The 21345-nt window shown below is 44.7% G+C and overlaps 1 protein-coding gene and 1 long non-coding RNA gene across 19 annotated transcripts in view; one reads left to right on the top strand and one right to left on the bottom strand.

Annotated features, from left to right (window-relative positions):
• The window catches only part of LOC110313691, a 30291-nt gene extending 21268 nt beyond the window's left edge, over window positions 1-9023 (top strand). For both annotated transcript variants that reach the window (XR_003843259.1, XR_003843258.1), the window contains one exon: window positions 8364-9023. This is a non-coding gene — a long non-coding RNA (uncharacterized LOC110313691). The remainder of the gene's footprint in view (window positions 1-8363) is intronic.
• Window positions 1-21345, bottom strand: part of LOC115063394 — a 169323-nt gene that overhangs the window by 5718 nt on the left and 142260 nt on the right. For 12 of the 17 annotated variants that reach the window (XR_003843236.1, XR_003843238.1, XR_003843249.1 and 9 more), the window contains 4 exons: window positions 7530-7637; window positions 3469-6679; window positions 2976-3073; window positions 2364-2565 (listed from right to left, as the gene is read on the bottom strand). The gene's annotated coding sequence lies outside the window, so the exon portion shown is untranslated. Of the gene's footprint in view, window positions 1-273; window positions 629-2363; window positions 2566-2975; window positions 3074-3468; window positions 6680-7302; window positions 7638-21345 lie in introns of those variants that run through there. The other 5 variants (XR_003843241.1, XR_003843239.1, XR_003843240.1 and 2 more) reach the window with 5 other exon arrangements.

Raw genomic sequence — 21345 nt, 5'->3', positions numbered from 1 at the left:
TGTATTTTCCAGAAGAATTTCTATAAATATATTAATATTTTATATTTAAAATAAATGTTTTAAATTTCTCAAAAAGTAATCTTTAAAAATCTTAAAAGGGCTTTTTTTTTTTCTTATGTGGTTCCACCTCAACTCTATTCATCTGCACCTTATTTATTTTTATGTACATTTGATGTTTGGCATACATGTGTGTCTGTGTGAGGGTACCAGATGCCCTGGAACTGGAGTTACAGACAGTTGTGAGCTGCCATATAGGTACTGGGAACTGAACCTGGGTCCTCTGGAACAGTAGCCAATGCTCTTAACCACTGAGCCATCCCTCCAGTCCCCTGTCTGTGCCTTCTTAAAGTATCCAAGAACCTTCCTACCTTGAAGGGGCAAAGGTTAAAAGAGTAGACAGGCTGTTTCATGTATGTCCTACCTACGATTTACCAATGGGGATGGGTTAACATGCTGCCTTCTTAGGACCTAATGTGTTCCCTGGAGAAAGCTACCAGCTTTAGGGGAGTGGCGTACCATAATCACAGGGCCCGGAGGGAGGTGCTTGTCTTGAAAATAATGGAAGGACTCAAGCTAGAAGACCTCATGCTATTCAATAGACACTTGGGAACAGCACAGGAGAGTTTGTCTGGAGAAGAGAATATCGGTGATGTTATATAGTCATCTCAGAATAAGATAACGGGAGATGGAAGCTGGGGTTTATTTAGCATCTACTGTATACTGAGCATCATGTAAAGTCTGTAGCATGAACTGACTATTTTGATCATCCACATAGAAAGGGCAGGGGAACTGAGGCTCAGAGAAGATAAGGAAACTGCCCATGGCACACATGGGGTGACTTACAAGCCTAAGTCTGCCTGGCTCCAGAACCCATGTTCCTACCTCATTAGTCAATGCTGTCTAGGATTCATCAGATATGGACTATAAAGTGTTATTGCTTCTGCAGCCTTCAAAAGACTCTTTTCCCTGAGTGGCTCCAATTCTGCGTCTCCAAGTGCTTGTGGAGATGCAACTGCATTCTCTATCCCATCCGTCTAGCCCAGAGTCCATTCCTACTGTCTCCCAAATTTTCAGTTGCTTATCCTGTCTCACCATGACTGCCTGTGACTCCCTTTGTTTGTAGCCCAGATAGTCCTACAACCCAGAGCTGCTTCCCCACCCCACCCCTGCGCCTGCCCCTCTACCATAGAGCAACCAGGCACAGCAGGTACCAGTGCAAGTTTCTAGTTTCTCTGTACTCTTCAACCAAGGTTAAAGACTGTGCTACAGCGAGACGGTTGTAGCTGGTGAGGAAGTTAACAGTGGGAACAGGTGACATGACCCAGCATGTGAGAAAAGTGATTCTTAATGGGGTGAATGTGGACCACTGGGAAACAGGAGAGGGGAAGTCCCTGAGAAGATGGATTTCTTGTCATACCACCTCCCAAGACCTTATCTGAGGCATGGCTTCATCCTGCCACCTGCCGCACGGTGCTGTTGTGCAAAGCCCCTTGTGCAGGCATACTGTCTGTCTCTCTGGGGATTATACAGGCACCTTCTGGCAGAACGCCTTGTCTTCTGCTTCCCTTTCCTCTCACACTCGCCGCTGCCCCAGGATCACATCTCCTAAATAAAACATTGGCTTAATGTCTCAGTTTGGGTTCTGTTTTTCTCGAAAACATAAACTAAATAAAATATTCAAGTCCAATTTCTCTTCATAGGACCACTGCTTCTTGGATTCGCTTGAGTGTGTTCCAAGAGATAATAGCTGATAATGACGTCATACATATATACATACACACTCAGATAAAAATAAATCTTAAAAATCATGCTGTCATTATCAGCACGCCTAGTGGTATTTGCATATTTCCCTTAAAATGTGAAGCTTGTTTGAAAACAAAGTAAAACTATTGAATGAGACCTTGGTGCTAAAAAGAATTCAGAGCTGGGAACTCAGAACTGGCTTGCCCCAGCATGCCTCATTTCCTGAGTGTCTCACAGACACCTCCCGTGGTCAGGTCTGGATCCCCACATTCTCACTCAGCTCAGTATGATTGCTTTTGAACTTCTCTCTTTGCTTCCACACTGACTCCTGCCATCAAGTAAGAAGTCCTAAGATGGATTTTATCTTGCTCCCCACGTTTAAAAACCTTTAGTAACTTCTCACCCTTCTAAATCTACTCTTTGATGACACTGGGACAATAACTGTTGACCCAGCTGGGCCCCTTTGAGGGACAGGGTGTGAAATAAAACAAGAGGGCATCAGCACTGAACTAAATGGCACATGGAAGATGACAGCCATGGTCAACGGCAGCAGCCACCAGGGTGGCAGCAGATGGCATGGGTGGAAGAATGAAAATAATATAAAATAAAATAAGAAGTACCATGGAGCAAGGCCGGCAGAGGCAAGAGTTATGACAGCAAGATATCAGCAGGATACAGAAACAGCACTTCACTATGAGAGGTCCCATAGAATGCCAGATCCGGTGCCCACTGGTAGCTTGTGGTCCCCTGAGTTTAGCTCTGTTGTAGAAATGAAGGTGCTGCCTCTTGAGATTTTTATCAGTCCCAGATCATGGCCGGAACCTGAAGTCATAATCAACTAAGGTGGTTAGGACATATCCACAGGACATATGCAGAGTTGTGAGTAGTTAGGGTGCTGGGCACTAGCAGAACCGTGTTAGTAGAAGCCAGGGATGAAGAGAAAAGGAACAGAAGCCCAGAAAGAGCAGGAACTATGGCGGAATATGGCTATCGATGCTAGTGATAACGAGAGCACCCTGCTAAAGCCGGGAACCTCATGTCTCTTCCTCCTCCTCTCTGAGACTCCCTAATACCTCCCATTTGAAAGCCCAAGGGTTAGCCAGAGGACAAGGGAAGCCAGGTGACATAGCATGGGGGATAACAGATTATCAGCTACAGCCCAGGGCAGAGAAGAGTGTCCCTGTCCCCCAGTAAATGTCCACAGCCTGATTCCAGAACCCAAGGGTACTTACTGCATTCCATGGCAGAAGTCATGATTTCCGTTGAGGGTCATGAGAGGAGAGACTTAGTCCACATTCTGGGTGGGTCCTTAGTTCAGTCCCACACATTCCTACAGGGAGTAGCAGGGGGACGTTTACAACATTGGAGGAGTCCATGTGACCAGAGAAACAGATTGGACTGGAGTGGCCAAGAGCCAAAGAAAGCCTGAGGCTATCACTAACTGGAAGAAACAGGAGATTGATTATCCCTGCCCCCNCCCCCCCNCCCNCCCCCCAAGCCTCAAGAGACTCTGACCCTGCCCAAACCTTCATTTCAGACTGGTGGCCTCTAGAACGGGAAGAAAATATAATTCTGTTGTTTTAAGTCAGCCAGTGTGTGCTCATTTGTTACAGCAGTCACAAGATACCAACAGCGGCCAAATGGACACCAAATAGCACAGAATCTATTCATCTCAACCGGCACAGCGATGGCCACACGCCTGCTGGCTGTCACCCTTTGACCTACCTTTTATATTCCATTTGGAAGTTCTGCTGGGACCCTTCCTACACCTCACATCACCACAGCTGCCTTCATGTGCAAATGAATTTTCATTCAGAGAGGAGTATAACCTTCTTCAGAGCAAGAACCGGTCTCTCACACCTTGGGAACCCTCAAACACTCCTCACATACTTCTTTAAGCAGAGTAATTGGTAAATGAAAAGGAAAACGTCCATTTGCCCATCTGTAAATGGAAAATAACAACCACGGACTTGCCTCTCAGAGGTAATGGTGGCACTGTTTCCTGAAAACAGTTCCTGTGCCTGTAACAGGAGTGATATATCTGAAACACATTCCTACTAGAACAATTCCTTAGGAAAAAAACTACATTTCATTTTAGCAAACCCTGTATTCTCCATTGAACTGAAACTGCCAGCACTTCACCCTAAGGAAGAAGAGGCCAGGGTTAATTGAGAAACAGAAGCAGGCTGGAGGGGGTATGCAATGGTAGACTACTTGTCCAGTGTGTTTGAATCCCTGAGTATTCTACCTGTCCCCAGCACTGGAAAAAAAAAAAAGTCAGCAAGCACGCAGTCAAACAGACAAACACTTGAGACAGAAATACAAGAAACCTTGACTCATATGATAAACACCTATTAAGAAACTATGATGCTAAAATACAGTCTGTAGATACTGAGGAAATGCAATAAGGTACAATCCCAAATAAGCAATTATAACAAAATTTGATGGATGCTTGTGTGCATGTGTGTGTGTACATTTGTGCGTATATGTATGCAGAAGGATGTCAGGGGTCTTCCTCAATCCCTTTCCACCATGTAGTACTGAGAGAGAGAGAAGAGGGAGGAGGGGAGAGAGAGGGAGGGAGGGTCGAGGGGGTCTAGAGAGAGAGAGGAGGGAGGTCTTACTGAGACCCCTTTATACGCAGCTCTGACGTTTGCCTTTTGTAAGAGTGAAATGCTAGGGGATCAGGAAGAAGGGAATGGCTGACTCTAGAGACAGGAGTCTCACTCCCAAGGAGCCACTTTGAAGCTAGTGTTTTAGGATTTCACCGGGCAGAGGCAAAGTCCAGAGCATTCCAAGACCAAAAGAAACAAGGGCTTGTGCAGCTGCCAGCCAACCACACCCTGCTCGGTCCTATTGTATCCGCAAAGGTCTATTTTTACCGCTGTCCTCACGGCCACTTTTTAAGACAAAAAGAGAACGTGGGCTAAGTCCCTTCTTTGCAATCCGGTATTTTATAGGTCAAAGTAAGGAGACTCTGAAGAGGGAATGTGGGGGTTGACTTCTGGTGAATCCAGAATTCTTCCAAGGAGTAAAAACTCGGGTTCTTCCCTTTCCTGGTTTCTTGAAGATTGAAGAGAGGCAGCCTTAGTGCGGCAGCAGCCAGTCCTTCCGAGCTCAGGGGGAATGAGGCCATCCCAAGCAGAGTCACTGCTTTGTGACAAACACGCCTTGGCCAGGATGGAGGGCCCGGCTGCCTCCCCTCTGCTGACCTCTAGATCCCTCTACTGAGAGCAGGCACCACCCAGCCTCTCTCCCAGATGAGCCCTGCTAGGCCTCTGGGACCAGAGCTTGCTGCTTGTGAGTGGGAGGGAAAAAAACCTCTCGGGAAAGCATCCAGGACAGAGGAAAGGTCAGCAGACACCTACTGAGGGGCGCAGGGGTCTCCGACCTCACTGTGGAGCATCCACAGGGAAGTGGGAAACTAGAACCCCAACCTCCAGGTCCACATCCCTGCTCTTTGTTTTCCCAGGAAGCCTCTACCTTGTAGACCCTGCCAGAAGGCCCGCGGCATTTTCATGAAGCAGCAATAACAAGGACAGAGCGTTCTAGCCTGCCGGAGCCTGCTGGCTGGTCACTCTTTCCACTGCCTTTTGTTTTCATGCATCGTTCCTCTCACTTGCTTCTCAGATTCCTCTGGGCTTTGAAAAAGCCACACAGTGACACCGCCCAGCAGGCTGCCAGGCGGCTCTAACATGCACCCAGTCGTAAGCATTGACTCGTATCCAGAAAGGGACCAACCACCTCCTGTCAGTGTAACTGGCAAAGATAGGGCTTTAAGTTCCACCCTATGGACTGGTAAATCACACCCTGCTGTCTTTCAAACGCATCTCCAGTGCTGGGTGTAGTGGTCCGTAATACTAGCTCTTGAATGGCTGAGGCAGGAGGATTGCAACTTCTATAGCACCTTGTCTCAAAACCAAACCAAACCAAACCAAACAAAAAACCAACAACAAAACAAACAAAAAAACAAAAAAAAAATATGTATCTGCAAGGTTTGTGGAGCAAACCTTTCTTAGTGATGTAAGCACAGCCAACACAGATGTGTCGGTAGGCAGTTCAGTATGAACGCTCTCATGGTTCATGTGCTAACACTTGGTGCCAGCTGGTGGCGCTGTTTTGGAAGACTGTCAAACTGTGTGGCAGGAGCTGTAACTGGCAGAGGTGAGTCTTTGAGGGTGGAATTTTGAAGGTTAAAACCCAGCTCCTTTTCCTATTAAGCTCTGTGCTTCCTGGCCAGCCAGAATGTGAATAATCTGCCAAAGCCCAACCATCAGCCATGGCACGATCCCCCTTCTATAATGGGCCATATGGCCGGAAACCATGAACCAGCGTAAATCTCCCACAGTGACGTACAGTTCACTAACACTCACGTGTCAATGTGTTAGGCTGTTGTACATATACACATAGGTGGGGGAGAGAGGCTCTCCGCCCATCATACATCTGAAGCCGGTTTCCAATTTTCCTCTTAAGCTATGCTATTAGAATCTATGAGAGCCCCAGGTAGATGTTTATTTCCTAATAATTACATGTATTTATGTAGCGGATGTGGGCCTTAGCACAAGTGTGGTGATCAGAGGACGACGTGAGGAAGTCTTCTCCTCTCACTGTGTGGGTCTGGGACATCGAACTCAGGTTGTCAGGCTTGCCCATAAGGTCCTTTGACCACTGAGCAATCTCTCCAGCCTGATGTTGACTTTACAGACTTGGTGGTATTGGTTCTCAGTGTGGAGCAAGAGACAGACTCATAAATCATTGAGAAAAAAAAAAAAAGGTTAAGCTACTTACTGTGCAGAATAGCCTCGAAGGCAACCTGGTAAAGTCAAAGGTGCATATCCATTTCAGGCAATTCCCATCCTAATCTATACCTGGACAAACTCTCACGTGTGTCTCGGGAGACATACTCAAGGATGTGGGTGGCACGAAGAACTGAAATCTAAAATTAATTAATTAATTAATTAAAAATAAATAAATGAAACAAACAAAAATAACCACCACCTACAAAACTATTGACATAATGAATTTCTGCTTCTGGGAGCCTGGAGTGGAAAACAGTCATACAGCAGGCTAGTATTATTTTGGCACTCCATGGTATAATATTAACATGTTCTTAGGAACAGATTAGTTCTATTAGTGTCACATGCATAAATTTCAAAGGCATCATGGTGAGAAAAAGGCTGTAGGAAAATATGTATACTGCTTATATGCATGCTTAACACTGCAAACTAATATTCTGTGTAGTTAAAAGTATCTTTAAAAGATCAGTTACTTCTGGGAAAGCTGAGATGCAAAAGACTTTGGAAACCAGATACTTTGTTTATTTAAGAGCTGGAGAGATGGCTCAGCACTTAAGAGCACTGGCTGCTCTTCCAGAGGACCTAGGTTCAACTCCCAGCAACCACACGGTGGCCCGCAACCATCTATAATGGGATCTGATGCCCTCTTCTGGCATTCAGGCATATTAAAATAGAGCACTCATATTCATAAGTAAATCAATTTTTAAAAATTTTAAAAGGTCAGGAGTTGGGGCACACACCTTTCATCATAGCATTTGGGGAGCGGAAGCAGGAAGATTTCTGTCCAAAAAACAAAAACAAAAACAAACACAAACAAACAAAAAAACCAACTCACAAATCCTGGATAATGGATATATATCCTACAAGTGACTCAGAAAAACGTGGCCAAAATAACAAAAGGTTCTTATACAGTCCATACACTTCTTACTTATGAAAATAAGCATCTGTTTTATATAGAGGCCAGCTCCATAAGCACGTGCACCAACGAACCGTTAGAAATGTGTACAGCTGATGTGGCTTTCAATAGTGGAGAAGCCATACAGGTTCACTCCCGATGCCCTCCAGGTGCCCTTGTGACCTTCTGGACGAGAGAGTATCCTGAAAAGAATCAGAGGTACAGTGGAGTGAGGATCGATGCCGAGCCACATGTGGATATAATTATAACCATACCCAGAAATTCCCAACTCGGGCAGAAAATGAGATCAAAATGCTAATGCCGTTGTCCTTCTGTGACCCAGCACCTGGGAGCATGACACAGCAGCTCTGCAGCGGGAGACTGGCATCTAGATTTTAAAGGGCTTTCCAAGAAATTCTGATGACCAGCCAGGTTTGAGAAACAGCAGCCATCTCTGGTTATGTTCTACCACTGTTTTCAAAGAAATTGGGCAGGTGCAAGTAGAGTGAGAGAATGAGAAGAGAAAAGGGAGGCAGACAGGAAGGAAGGTGCACAGATGCGCAGCGAGTCTTTGATTCTTCCCCTCTCCCTCCTGACTTCTTCAACCCTGAAGCATCTTTTCAGAATTCCAACTTTCTGTAACACGCAGGTGGCAGTTACCAACTTCCTTGTTTGCTCCTAACATGGCTCCCGTTTACCCAGTAAGTTTAACCTATGTCATAAACATCTTAGAGTATCCTTGTTTTTTCTTTAGTGTCTAACACAGTGCCTCAAGGAGAAAGCAGTAATGAACCATAATTAATAATACATTAAGTTCAGAAGTGTGTTAAGGTACAAAATAAGTGCGCAAAATTGACTTGTGTTTTTATAAGCTAGCAATGACATCCAGTGCAGTTCCTATCAAAATCTCACTGTCTTTTCTTTTGCAGAACTTGACTGGCTAGGTATAAAAGCCATATGGAAGTCAAGCCAGAAGAGGCAACACAACCTTGAAAAAGATGGAAGGTGGAAGACGAGTATTTCCCAGGTTCAAAACCTATAGTAATCTTCCTACGGAGACCAGCAAAGAATTGATGGTATAGGGATAAACCACACATTAGGGTCAATTTCACGCAAGGTGCCCAAAGCAACTTGATGGGAGAGAACTATGTTCGTAGTTGTTTGGCTTTGGTCCTGGGGTTTGAACCTCACATGTGCTGAGTAAGCACTCTTCCACTGAGCTACATCCTCGTCCCTCGGTTTTCACATCTTATTTGGACATGGGGCTTCACTAAATTATCGCTGCTGACTTTGAACTCATTCTGTAGCCTGGGCTGGCCTTGAACTTGCAGTTCTCCAGCCTCAGCCTCCCAATTAGCTGGGATTCAGGACTTGTGGCATAGGCCCAGCTAAAAATACCCTATTCGAAAAATGGTGCTGGGCCAGGTGAATATCTTCGTGCAAAAGAGTAAAGTTGACTCTCTTCAGCACTGTAAACCTCCCTCAAAGTACTGTGTGGATACAGTGTATATGTATGGAGATGTCACAATGAAACTCATTATTTTGTACTTTAATTTAAAAATTCATAAAATACTAAGTCAAAATGAATCACTGACCTATATGTAATAATTAAAACTACATTTCTTCTTTTCTTTCTATTTTTTTTTAATACAGTGTCTTACTGTGTATAGCCTAGCTGATCCAGAACCTGTTATATAGAACAGACTGGCTCTGAACTTACGGCGATCCTTCTGCCTCTGCCTTCTGACTGCTGAGATTATGGTATATGCTACAATACTTGGCAAAAAAAAAAAAAAAACAAACCCTCAAAATTCTTCTGGAATGGAGATATATCTCAGCGGTAGACCACATGTCTAGAATGTGGGAAGGCCTGTGCTCAATCCACATGCAGATAAATAAATATTTCCCTAGAGGGAACAGAGGTGCAAGGGAATCTAAGCTATATCACCAAAAGTGTCAAAATTAAGACCAATTGGGTTTTTTTTTTTTTTAAGATTTATTTACTTTATGTATGTGAGTACACTGTTGCTGTCTTCAGACACACCAGAGGAGGGCATCGAATCCCATTACAGATGGTTGTGAGCCACCATGTAATTGCTGGGAACTGAACTCAGGACCTCTGGAAGAGCAGTCAGTGCTCTTAACCGCTGAGCCGTCTCTCCAGCCTGACCAGTTGGGTTTTAAACATAAAAGCTTTTCTGTTTCATGGGCCGGTGAGACAGCTCAGTTGCTCAGCTGACCTCACTTCAGTCTTCAGAACCCAGAGTGGACAAAGAAATCTGACTTCCAAAAGTTGTCCTCTGGACCCCATGTTTACACCATGGTGTACTCCCACATATAGACTTAATAATTAATAATAATAATAAACATTTTGTGTTTCAAAGGACACCATCAAGAAAATAAAAGGGCAAGTTGATATCCATGAGAGGCCTCCCCTTTTCTGAGGAGAAAGGGAGGACTGACTGGAGGATGAGGGGAAGGGAGATAAGAGGAAGGGACTGTGAGGAGAGGAGGGAGGGGAAGATGCAATCAAGATATAAAGTAAATAAAAAAAATAACACAACACAAAAAATTTCTCTTAGTATTAATGCATAGTACTTCAATAATGCTGTGCATAAGACTGCTGTGTATAAGTCCACTAGCCTAGTAGTAGAATAATTAAATTATTTTAATGTTGCTTTGAAATTCAAAGAAGAAGAAGAGGAGGAGGGGGAGGAGGGGGAGGAGAGTAAAAAGAAAAGGGTAATTACAGAATGGAAGATAAGCCTTTTCAGACACCTGACAAGGACCTTATATCCAAAGTCCACGAAGCCTATCAAAACTCTATTATATTAAAAGAAAACAATTAAAGCATCAACAGGAAATCTGAATAAACATTTATCAGAAAAATGGATACAAGTGGCCCATACGCATGGAGTTGCTCAGCACCATTAGTCACTAGGAAAGGACAAGTCAAAACCCCGACACAATCCTCACACCCTCAAAAATGTCCACAGTAATCCCCGCTGGTAGTGAGGATATAAAGAGATCATCGTCATATAATGCTACTGAGCATGGAGAACGGAACGAGTGTGAAAAACTCCATGGCCGTTCCTCAAAGTACTGAAGTGCACAGCCACTGGGCAGTTCTTTCCTACAAACATCTATACCAAGAGAGAGGAAAATGCTTATCCAAACAGATAACTTGTGCATGAATGCTCCTAACAGTGTTCTGTGTAGTGGACAGAGTGAAAACGACCCATGTTTACAAATGGGTAAGAATGGATAAACAAAATCTGTTACAACCATGTAAAGGCACACAAGGATAAGTGCCTCAAGTGGGCAGACCACGGGAACAGCATGCTAAATGAATGCAAGTGGCCACAAAAGATCTCTCACGTCAGGATCCATTCATGTAACATATTCATAATGTGCAAATGCAGAGAGGCAGAAAGTAGATTAGTGGTTCCCCGAGGGTAGAGGATCGGCATTGAGGGATGACACTGATGAAACCAAGACTTCTTCAGGGGTACCGGAAATATTCTTGGATTGAGTAGTTGCGATGAACGTACCCATCTGTGACAATACTTTTAGAACACTAAGCTTATATTTAAATAGACAGCCTTTACAGTATGTAAAATATATATCTCAATAACTACAAAGGAAGTAAATCCCAGATAACCCAACTTTACATTCTAGCTCAGTTACTGTGGTGGAAATATCAAGGCCCTTCCCCTTAGGACCTTGGCATTTGCTGGTTCACTAGGTCCCTGTACTTCATTGTGTGAGCTACTTCTCTATTGCTGTGATAAGACTCCACAGTCAAGGCAATTTATAAAAGAAAGTTTCCTTGGGTTTACAGTTCCAAGGGGCTAAGAATCCTATGACATGGAGTCGTGGCAGCAGGTGCCAAACATGGATGCAATAACAGCTGAGAGGGCCTATCTCCAACTACACACAGAAAGCAGAGGGCACAAACTGGAAATGGCTTGTGGCTTTGAAATCTCAGCATTCCACCCCACCTGTATTAGTCAGGGTTCTCTAGAGTCACAGAACTTATGGGTAGTCTCTATATAGTAAAGGAATTTATTGATGACTTACAGTCTGCAGTCCAGTTCCCAACACTGGTCAGCAGCAGCTATGAATGGAAGGCCAAGGATCTAGCAGTTGCTCAGTCCCACAAGGCAAGCAGGCGAAGGAGAGAAAGAGAGCCTTCCTTCTTCCAATGTCCTTATGTAGGTCTCCAGCAGAAGGTGTAGCCCAGATTAAAGTTGTGTGCCACCACACCTTTAATCCCAGATGACCTTGAACTCAGAGACCTCCCTGTCTTAATCTTCTGGAATCCATAGCCACTATGCCTCAAGATCTCCATGCCAAGATCCAGGTCAGAAACTTCTATCTCCCAGCCTCTAGATTAGGATCACTGGTGAGCCTTCCAATTCTGGATTGTAGTTCATTCCAGATATAGTCAAGTTGACAAACAGGAATAGCCACTACACCACCCCTACCCCAGTGACACACTTCTTCCATAAAGGCCACACCTCCTAAACCTACCCAAGCAGTGCCACCAACCTAGGGGACCAAGTATTCAAACATCTGAGTCTATAGGGATATTTTCGTTCAAACCATCACAGTTGACTTCTTATTATTTATGTCTCCCTCATCCCTCATCCACTGACTGTGATTGTGCCTGTTTATCATTATTGTGGCAGTGAACATTTGGTTCTTAGTTGGTGACTATTTGGGAAGGATTAGGAGATGTAGCCTTGCTAAGGAAGCATGTCACCAGGGGCTGACTCCGATGTTTCAAAAGACTAATACCACCCCCAGTGTGTTCTCCGCCTCCTGCTTACAGCAAGACGTGGTCTCTCAGCTAGCTATGCATACCAGCATGCCTTTGTTGAGCCATCCTGGACTCACCCTTGAAACCATAAAACTCAATTACATTGTTCCTTTTGTAAGTTGCTTTGTTCATAGTGTTTTTTTCCCCTCACAACAATAGAAAATAACTTCTACAATTATCAGTCACCCTGTTTTATTTTTCTTAGAGCATTAGTCACTTCCTGAAATCATCTTGTCTATTAGTTTACTGTTTCTTGTTTTCTCCTCTCTCACTAGAATATAAGCTCTCTGAGAACAGGGCCATTACTTGAGTTGTTGTAGTGGCCATTTATGTCAGGAACACTGCCTGAACTACAGGAAGCATTCGACAGTATTTACTGTATGCTGCATGAATGGAAGGTGGCTAACCACCAAGCTTCCCTGAATCTCTCTAAATCTTCATTTTCTAGTGACAAAATGTCATCATCATCATCATCATCATCATCATCATCATCGTATTTAGCCCATAAATAACAGTGCATGCAAAACACAGCTCATTACGGACATTCAATAATAAACATGAATAGTGATTTTGTTATGATCCCCACAACTACCATTAACCCATAATTAAGATGGTCCACATGATGATCATGGTCACCTGAAAGGAGATTGTCACTGGAAATAAATGATCGAGTCCCTTCTTCAGGGGTGGCCGACTTTGCCTTCAAGGCTCCTAGGATTTTGGTTCTTCTTTAAATGAAGGTTGATAAATAATAGCTACAGTTGTTACATTTTTTTCCTTCCTTGTAGGAAACTTGGGGTCTGGAAATTGAGCATAGGGTATAATGTACCTAGAAATATTCTCTACCATTGAGTTACATCCTGGGCCAATAGCTGTAATTATTTATTATTGGGGTTATCTTAGTTATCAAGAAAACAATGAAGAAGGAAGGACAGAGAGAGAGAAAAAAAATACGAAATAACAACGCCTCCTCTTTTAAGTAAAAGAGAGAATGGGCAGATCTTTTATCTGTTGATAATAACGTAATAACTTTTTATCCATTTGTTCAATAGTTAGTGACTGCCCTTTGAGTACAAACACAATAGGCATTTGCTGTTTGACCCTCCTTGTTGGATTAGAAAGGCCGGGCTATGAGGTCAGTGAAGCAGGCGTGTGTAGCAGGTGAGGAGCACGGCAGCGTGTGGAAGCAGGTCATGCAGATGGCAAGTGACATCCACTTACTGGCCGGCACCCGCACCGAGGTGTGCACTTCCATAGCGGATCTCATTAAAAGTCAGGGAGCATCCCAGAGATCTACCTTTTGCCGACTTTGGTGAAAGAAATGGTATGTTACCATGGCATAGCCATCAGGGAAATTATGGCTCTGCTCCGGGAACAAGTCACCCTGAGGACCTCAGTGGCTTACACCAGCAGCTGACAGGTCATTCAAGCCTCTCTCTTGCCCATCAGGAGTCCGCTGTGATGCCGCTCTACTTTGTCTTCACTCTGAGGCCTGCGCTGAGGGAGCAGCTGCTATCTAAACCATGGCCGGGGGGGGGGGAGGAAAGATGGCATGAAGCTGCCCCACAGGGATGCACCTCACATCCATGACCTGCATTTCATTGGCTAACGGCGGGTGGCATGATAAACGGGTACCATCTTCCAATGAGAAAGAAACTTGGAATATTTTGAGACAGGGGATACAACCTACTGAAGATGTCTTCACCAGCTTTAGAACTTGGTGGGGGAAAGGCTTCACTTTTAAATTTTAAAATGCCCTTTCAGGTAGGAAGGAAGGAAAAAAGTGCTTATGAGATGCAAATGAAAGTACAGTGTAATGAATTATCACATATAACACGAGCACTAGAGTCTAGATACAGGAAAATATACATAAAAATGCAAATAAAGGCATTCTTTCAGAAGTCTGGCTCTCAAGAGAATATAGTTTAGATGGCTTCCTTAGACCTCCGCAGATTCTTCCTTGCCCTCCTGGGCCATAGTCACAGAGTGATTCCATGGATTGCCCTGAGGAGTGAGGGAGGCAGCTGTCTTTCAGGAAATTAGAGCCTGTGCAGCTGATGGTCTGTTGGGTGCTGGGGAAGTGCAGATTCCTGACTCCAGCCTTGCCAGCCCTGATTTCTGGGAGGTGTTTGTTTACCAGCATGTATCATGACTATGTAAGAGAACTATGGTGTTTAAGGGCTGAATTATGCGACCCCAAGCTAATGCATGTCGAGGTCCTAACCCCCAGTACCTCAAAAAACAATATTTGGCGATATGGGCTTTTAAGAGATAGTTAAGCTAAAATGAGGCTTTAATTTAGGGTGGGGTCTTAGTCAACATGAGGCTATTCAGGGCCAGGGCTGAATTCAACGGTAGAGCACTTTCATTCCATGTGCAGGGACCTGGGTTAGATTCCCAGCACTCCCAAAGAAACAAAAAATTTGGAGAGACCATGTGGGGATTCAGCGAGAAGGCAGCGATGTGGCCTAAGGAAAACGCTCAAGCAGAAACCAAACTCGCTGACACATTGGTGTTGGGCTGGCAGCTTCGAGAACCATGAAGAACTTCTGTTATTTGAACATCTAAGCTATGGAGTTTTGTTATGGAGGCCCTCTGGACTAACGTAGTGGTCCCTTTAAGTACCACACAGAGATGTGGTAGATAGGAAAGGTGTTATTCTTCCCCCAGGGTTGGAGGTGAACTCGGGGGGCTTCAACTGTGCACAGGCTTAGACTTCTTTGCTTTTCACGGAAAAGGTGGTGGGTGTTATCCTCTGGTCCTCCCTGGGCTCAGTTGTTAGTTATCTGAGAAAGCCTTGAGAGAGGAAGGCCTTCACCCTGGTTATCATGCACGGGCCTCTGAAAAGCTCTCACCTTTGGGAACACCCTATTCACCAACCCAAAAGAAGGTCTCTCTAGGGATTTTCATTAATTGGTAGAAATTGATCCAGATGAGCTTAAAACCAGGGGGGAAATGTCATTTTAAATGATGCTTAATTATAGAGAACTCTTAATAACATGGAAAAAATGATTATATTACCATTTAAGTGAAGAAATCAGCATGCAAAATTAAACTATATAGACAGAACCACCTTATCTATATAATCGTATGCACAAGAGAAAGACTGACTAGAAATATATGTGAACATTAGCTTTTCCTTGTGATGACATCGTAGGTTATTTTTGTTTTCTTTTTATATACCCTGGATTTCTGAATTTTTCATGTTGAGCATGTGCGAGCTTTATAATCACAAAATAGGCTTATGTTTTAAAGATGGGGAGCTGGGGCAGAGTGCATGTAACCCAGGGCCACAAATGAGAGCATCCCCAGGAGATGCAGGCTCCAGAGCTCACAAGTCAGATCCAAATCCATCCGGAACCTGTGGTCCAGTCTCCCCACTTCCGTGACTAGGAATTTTAACTCCTATTTAGAATAAGTCTCTGGGAGCTCTGCCTCTTCTCAGGTATCCAAGCCTTGCCTCTGAACGTGGGTTCTTCTTTCTTGGATTCAAGTTGTCTATGCTTTTCTTAACCAATGACCCAACATAACCTTCGCCACCCCCTCCCACATAACTTGCTCCCAACCTTTTGTACCCTCAAGCTGCCCTGGCACCTGTGGCTTCCATGAGCAAAAATGGCTACAAGGTAATACTCAGGAAATAAAGGGGAAGGGGGAAACACTGGGAGATGCTTCCAGAGTTTTCTTCTCTGTGGTATGACTCTCCCAGCTCGTCCTGGCTTCCTCCTTGCTCCTCCTCTGTAGCTGAGGACCTACATCAGACTGACTCAAGGGTGACGTGCACAGAGGCCATGCTTCGCTGAACTCCGTCTACCTTCCTCTCCTTTTATCTGTTGTTCACAGTAAGGCTCTTCTCCTCTAAAGCAAGCTTCCTCACCCAGCTTCCAACCTCAGCTTGCAGGAGCCAGTCTTGTTCAAATGTTCCTTGTGACTGAGCCTGACTACCTAGCCATGGAACATGGTGTTCTCACATTTTATCTTTATCAATAATCAAAACTGGTATGAGCTGACTACCATTTTCTTCCCAAACCTTAGCACTGATGCTACCCTCGCCCATCCCTATTTCTCCCAGCCAAGCGATACTGGTTACTTTTCTATTGCTGTGATACAATACCATGACCAAAAGCAACTTGAAGAGTTTCTTTGAGCATTTGGTTCCAGAGAGCTCGACAGGGCGTTGTGGCAGGAAGCATGGCATGGACACAGGAGCAGAAAGCTGGCTGATCACAGTCATCCACATCCAGGAAGGAGGGGAAGGGAACAATAAATGGGGTGAGGCCATAAGTCCTCAAAGCCCACCTTCCTCCTCCTCCTCCTCCTCCTCCTCCTCCTCCTCCTCCTCCTAAAAGCTCCATAACCTCTCCAAGCAGCACCATCAACTTGATTCAAATATATGAGCCTAAGGAGACATTTCCCATCCAAACCAGCACAGATGGTATTAGGAGGCCATGTCCACAGAAAGTGATTAAGCGTTGAGAGTAGAGTCCTCGTGAGTGGGATCAATGCCCTTACAAAAGACTCTACAGAAAGCCTCACTCTTTTCATCCCATGAAAAGATATATAGGGAAAACACCATTGTTCTGGAAGGCCTTGGGAGGACCCTCACACCACAACCTGATCACACCAGTACCCTGATCTGGACTTGCAGTCCAAATCAATTTTGAGAAACATTGTGAGAGACAAGAATATATGTATCACATCCCTGGCCTTTGGCACATTCTTATCACAATTGAACTAAGATGAAAGTGATATTTTGGTCTCCATCTCTTCACTCTTTGTTTGGAGCTCAGGTAAGCAAGTACTATTAGGGATGGAGAGGTGGCTTAGCAGTTAAGAGCACTGATTGCTCTTCCAGAGGACCTGGGTTCAATTCCCAGCACACACACATAGCAGCTCATAGCTGTCTGTAACTCCAGGATGCAACAGCCTCACACAGATGTACGTGGAAGCAAAACACCAATGCACAAAAAATAAAAATAATAAATATTAAAAAGAAAAAATACTCTAAATTTAAAAAGAAAGTGCTATTAATGAGATCTCGGTATCTCAAAAAGGAAATAACTCAGGAACTTACTCTGTCCCACCAAGAAGGGACTTCACATGTGTCTGTGGCTTTAATACCTTTCCGCCAGCATACTCAATACTGTGACCCAGTGCCTGAGGAGCCATCTAAGGGAAGAACGACATGTTCTGTGACATGCTCACAGTTTCAGAGGTCTTAACCCGTGTTTGGCTGTCTCCATTGTTTCTGGGCCAGGAGGAGGCAAAGCATCACAGAGGAAGAAAGTGGAGAAGAAAGCTTCGCCATCTTGTAACAGTCAGGAAGCGGCGAGAAAGCACCGGAGGAGGCTAAGGCCAAGCAGACCTCCCCAGGCACACCCACAGCACCTCACTTCTTCCAACAAGGTGCCACCTCTCACGGTTGCGCCACCTAATAATTCAAGATTGAAGCCCAGAATGGGTTAAAGCCTTAGATTTGGTCAGTGCCCTCCTGATGTAAAACCCGCTCTCAAATCTCCCCCTGCGGCTTGCTCTACTCACCCCCTGGCCTCTCTCAGCCCAGTCAGGTTGCCCGTCACGATTAACCACCTCACCCCACAACCACACGGGTTATTTCCCCCTGTCACAAATAAGGAAACAAAGGCCCAGAGAAATTAAGACATTTATGTAAGCTCTCATAGTTAGTGAATGGCGAACATCTGTCTTAACTCGCTAGACCAAGCAATTCTTAGTGTCTTAAGAGCTAGCTTGTCTGTGGCCCCTGATGCGCTTCTCAGGAACAGAGGCAACAGCTCTAGGTTCCTTGAAACCTAATCATGCCAAAGCTTCATTAATAACCAACTAAGCTATCAACTGAGCAGCATGCCAGGAAGGCGAAGCCTGAATGCAACTGAAGGACAAGCGCCACAATGGTATTAAAACTACAGATAGGAAAACACCTAATGTTAAGAAATATATTTTCCCCAACATCTCAGAGACATTTTCCCCACTTTGAGACAGAAACTTACTTTGTAGCCTTTGCTGACCTGGAACTCACTATGTAGCTCAGGCTAGACTCTAACCCATCATGATCCTCCACCTCCCGAGTACAAGGACTGGGTGTGAGAGAGCACACTCCTTCGTGAGCCAGTGAGTACTTACCTCACCTCCTTCCTCTCCTCTCAGTTTGTGCTCTGGCTTTCCGGTTGTAAAACAGCTCAGTGCTAACCAGTCCTGCCTGCATCAGACCACTGCGTGTTTATCCGAGGCTCTCATCAGAAACAGCTGTCCCTTAACGCCCGCTTGCCGTTGGAAAACAAATGTATGTCCTACTGCAGATGGACTGAGAATAATTTAAGTGAATAATGGATTCATCTAGCCATACAGAAAAACCAGAGGTAGTGAGTTAATAGGCAGAAAATGATACTAAAGTTTAGCTACATGACCTTTTAAACAGACAAACAAGAAAAGATGTTTGACCCCTAAAGACAGTCAGCTGGCCAGGTGAACTCGGTCCTTTTGGGTGAGCCAGAAGGTACCCAGCTGCCAAGGGACCAGGCAGTGTTTACAGGATCTCAAACCACTGCTACTTTCTTCTCATCTTCCCAAGAAAAACTCAGAAAGTACAAGGGTACCCCGCAGGCCACTAAGCACATCTCCGATTGTCCCCCAGGGAAATCTGATGTTGAAAGATGGCACTTTTCCAAAATAGTGGTTCAAGTCAGATGAGGAATTACAGAAAAGATGGCCTTCCATGGAAAAGATTCTGCCTCCAAATCCCTGATGTCTTCATTACGGAACCTAAAAGCAGGCAAGGCAGCTGCTCTCCATTGCTCTGAAGCTCTGTGGTACTGGGGGAGGAGCGATGTGTGGGGCTGGTGACAAAGCAGTTTTCCTTCCGTTCTGGCCCTGCCGGCATTTAGCTGGGTGATCTTGGCAAAGGTACTTGTGGGTCTGATTTGTTTAATGAGACTCAGCCAGGCTATGAGGCTTGCTGGCTGTAAAATCCTGTTACTGTTCCTCTTCGGGTTGGTGCCTTTCATGCGATGAGAATCAAGGCAGGTTCTTGAGTGTTTTGCACAGGTTCTACTATTTCAAACCCCACGCTCTCCTCCTTTCTATATTCCTAGGTGACTTCCTTTGCATTTGATTAAAGATAAATCTCCAGTGTGGTATTCAGAGCTTGCGGTGGGGACATGGCTATTGTCCCTCACTCCTCCCCATCACCCACGTTATGCTCTAGCGTCACTACACTGTATCTACTTCCTCACCATGCCCTTGGTGCCACCCTGAGCATGCATCGTGTGTCAGACCCTTTTCATGTGCTTACCTGTGCTTCACTGTCTTGTACTAATAAAGGCAGAGCTCGCTAACAAGCATACTGTGATACATCATTAGATTAACAAAATAGAAGGTGATGCCTTTATTGTGTAACAATCCCTCCAGGTTTCTTCTGAGTTCCCTTTCCAGCCCTAGTGAGGACAAGGTGCACACACGTCTGCTCATGCTCCTTAAGTGAGAATCAACCATGGGAACTTAAAAATTGGTCGGGGGGGGGGGGGCTTTTCATCTTTCCTTTACAGTGTGGTGCTGTGGAGGGAGGAGAGCAGATCTTGGTCTGCTCCTGCCTTGCTTCCTGAGGAAGGGCTCATCCCCCTCAAACATCAGCCCACGTGCTGCTTCCTTTGTGACATTTCCTTGTCTGGACAGGTTGAGGCCCTCACTTTCCTAGTCCCACTACACCGTGGACCTTTCAACCACTGTGGCATTTGTCATACAGCTCTGTGTGATGTGCAGGACAGTCTGTTCAGTGAGATGGACTGAATCCTTCCCTCCCTCCCTCTTTTCCTTCCTTTCTTCCATCCTTACTTAAGGCAGGCTCTCTAGGTAGCCCAGGCTGCTCTGGAAATCACTATGAAGTCTATGTTGGCTTCAGACTTGCAATCCTCCTGCCTCTGCCTCCCAGGTGCTGGCATTGTGGATGTGCATGGGTAATCAATCCTCACTATCAACCTGACTGAATTTAGAATTACCCATGAGACAATATCTGTGATGCTGTTTTCCAGAAAGGTTTGACTAAAGTGGAAGGCCTACCCTTAATGTAGGTAGTAGTACTGTGTCAAGAAGCAGCAGAGTTTAAAAGGAAACAGCAAACACTCCTGACTGCATATGCAACTGACCAGCCACTTCATGCTCCTCCTGACATTCCTTCACTGCCAAGATGGACCGACCACACCTTTAAACTGTCAATCAGAACAAACCCTTCCTTCCTTAAGTCTCTTTAGGAAACCCGGTCATGGCAACCAGAAAACTTAACAACAAGGTAAATTTATACTAAGAAGTAGGGTTGCTGCTGCAGTAACCTTGTGGTTGGTAGGCCTTTGGAATTTGTGGGGGGTGGGGAATGTGAAAGAGTTTGGAGCTGTGGAAGAGAAGCCCTAGACTGCCATGGGCACAGCTTAAAGACCCATTCTGGCAGGGATGTAGAAGACCAGAATGCTGGAAGAAATGTAGACAGAAGATGCTCAGCTCCTGAGGTTTGAGAGGGAATAAGGGCATCATTGGGACCTGGGCTGGAAATGCTTCACATTACAGTCTGGCAAAAATAAATAAATAAATAAATAAATAAATAAATAAATAAATAAATATCTAGATTCATTCTGCCTGTGTCCTAAGAACTCAAGTAAGGCTGAAGTCACATGTCATGGGCTAATTTGCTTCAAGACAAGATAGCATTTAAGCCATGGCACAGTTACTAAGGCTCATTGTTTCTGTTTACAACTATGATGAGAACAGGTAAAATGACACAAAAAGGAACAGCTGGGCAAGAAAAGGTTCGTGTGCAAGTTTAAGGTAGGTAGGCACAGAAAAAAGCAGTGCTAAGTCAGGAACTTTGAAAAGAAGCCTTGCGCACTATGCTGTGTCCATACAGACACAGTGCCCAGAGGGAAATGTTCCACCAAGAGAAGGTTCCAGTTTGTGAAACTGAAAATTAATTTTAAAGAATAAAGTCTGAACTAAGAATACCAGTGAAGGTGTCCCTGCTGGAAAACAGCTACAAGGGAAATGTTTTCTCTGGATAGGCCACCAAGGCACAAAAAGGTCACTAC

Source organism: Mus pahari, chromosome 2 (assembly GCF_900095145.1).
Source record: "Mus pahari chromosome 2, PAHARI_EIJ_v1.1, whole genome shotgun sequence".
NCBI classification, from domain to species: Eukaryota; Metazoa; Chordata; class Mammalia; order Rodentia; family Muridae; genus Mus; species Mus pahari.
The sequence above is the reverse complement of the archived record's forward strand: the minus strand, read 5'-3'. Positions and strand labels throughout refer to the sequence as shown.